The sequence below is a fragment of the Myotis davidii genome, unplaced genomic scaffold, assembly GCF_000327345.1.
Source record: "Myotis davidii unplaced genomic scaffold, ASM32734v1 scaffold187, whole genome shotgun sequence".
NCBI classification, from domain to species: Eukaryota; Metazoa; Chordata; class Mammalia; order Chiroptera; family Vespertilionidae; genus Myotis; species Myotis davidii.
In genome coordinates, this window is record NW_006383018.1 from 2013503 (window position 1) to 2016084 (window position 2582).

A 2582-nucleotide genomic window follows, 5' to 3' on the forward strand; every position below is an offset into this window, starting at 1 on the left:
CAGGAGGGTTTCCTTTGTTTTAAAAAATGCAGCTTCTTTATAAACTTGAATTTTTTTCTTCTCTCCACCTCTGGGTTAATACCACCGCCCACAGATTAAGGAGCCGAAGAATCCATGCATATTTAAAATGAAGGGAGAGAAGTGAAGCTGTCAGCATCGTTCTCCCCAGAGAAAAGGGGGAAGCACCAAAGGGGACCTGGCAAAAGTTAAAAGTAGTCACAGGTTTTAATGAAATTACCTTATTTTAGAAAACTGGAAAGTCTTTACGAATGTATCTCTTCAGCTTTAAATTATTATAATTTTCCACGTTGGGATTGCGCTCTTGTTTTATTTTCTCATTTTGCAGTTGGCGCCATTATTGGTTTCTGCCTTTATGTTTTGATTCCCCAAACTGGCTGTCATGTGTTTTAGTCGATAAACATACGTTCTCAGCTCATAATGCAGTGAATACACTGTTACAGGTGTTGTGAGGTAAGCTTTTCAGGAAAGGTGGTCACAGTACAGGACAAAGGCATAATTTAACTTCTGCAGCACGAGGGTTGTGTCTTCTCTCCCATCCTAATTTATTAATAACTCAGATAACAACACCTGACATCATTGAACTTGAATATTATGCCAGGTCTTGTGTTAAGCTTTTTTTGTAATGTCTCAGTTCATTTAGTCCTTCCAGCAGCTCCACAAGGGGCACATCATCCAGCCACAGAGCCCTGGGAAAGGGAGCTTTTTCCCTATTTGAATGCCAGTCCAGCATTTCTATATCAGCATGATTGACAATAAATGCTGTAACCACATTTGAGTCTTCACCTCCTCCCCCCACCCCCGCCACATACAAGTGAGTTAATTATGAAAATACAAAGATTAATAAAAAATTTTAATAAAATTAAACATATGTTTACCATTTGATCCAGGGATTCTACTCCTAAGTATTTATCCTAAAAAATTAACACATCCTATATAATAAAAGAGAAACATGTAAATTGACCATTCCTTCACTACACTCACCAGTCAATCAGGGTAAATATGAAAATTACCCGACAAAGATGGTGGGTTAATTTGCATACACAGGCGCCAGGTAGAGAGCAGAAGTGGGAGAGCCGGCAGCTTGGGGGTCTGTGGCTCCCTCAGTTGCTCCCAGTGCGGGGAGCACCAGGAATTGTGGGAATAGTAGTTCTGGTGGCAGAAAGGGAAGATATCCTAAAACTTCCAGGAAATCTCCACCAATGAAGCAAAGAAAAAAAATGCCTCTATTGTTTTGTGAGCGACAAACCAAACTGGGTTGAGGGTTTCAGACAATTCTTTCATATGATTGCAAAGACAAACAGAAACTCCCGGATTGGAGAGGGCTACCCTGAGGGCTCCCAGATTGGAGAGGGTAGGGTGCAGGTTGGGCTGAGGGACCCCCACATCACAATGCATGAATCTTTGTGCACCAGGCCCCTAGTATTCACATAAGCACCTATACACAAATGTTCACAGCAGCTTTATTTATAAGACCCTAAAGCTGGAAACATCCCTATCAGTTCTAAGTCTATCAACAAGTAAGTCAATAGGCAAACTGGTGCATTCAAATAATATATTAGCTATGCATTGGAGAGGTTTAAACTTTAATGCAAAGAGCCAAATATGTAAATAGGTTAAGTACTAAATGAGCTTCAGTAGACATATAAAGATAAGACCCGAGGACACAAAGGGAAAGTAATCAATCTTATCTAGATAAGATAAGAATCATTTCCAGGAGCTCCAGTTGCGCAATAATCGGTTAGCGCTCGGTACTTATAAGAATCATTTCCCTGGCAAAGTACTTGTTTTCTGTCTCCTTTATGAATAAGGAAAATCATAGCAGAAGCTATCTCAAAAGATATTCTCTCTTTCTTTTTACATGCTCTCTTATGTTTATTGAAGCATTATTACAATAACCAAAATATGGAAGCCCCCAGGTATCCATCTGATAGATAAATGGAATATTATTCAGCCATAAAAAAGAATGAACTCTCACCATTCGAGACAACATGGATGGGCCTAGAGGGCACCATGTCAAGCAAAATAAGTAAGAGAAAGACAAATACCACATAACATAATTTCACTTGCATATGTGGAATCTAATAAAAAAGGGAACAAACAAAATTAAACAGAAACAGACTCATAGATACAAAGAACAAGCTGATGGTTGCCAGAGAGGAGGGAGTAGAAGGGTAGTGGAAAAAGTGAAAGGGAATACGAATTTCTAGTTATAAAATAATAAGTCATAGGGATGTAAATGGACAGCACATGGAATATAGTCAATAATATCATACCTTTGCATGATGACAGATGGTTATTACTAGTAGACTTAACTGTGGTGATCTCACTGTAAAGTATATAAATGTTGAATCATGTTGTATACCTATAACTAATATATTTTTATTTATTCTTCATTGATTAAAGTATTACATATGTCTCCTTTTCCCCCCATTGACCTCTCCCTGGCTACTAAATCCCCTTCTATTGGTCTCCAGGGCCTTGGTGCAAGCCATCATTGTCTTTTTTTTTCTTTATTAAGGTATACCTAGTACATATGTGTCCTTATCCCCTATTGCCCCACC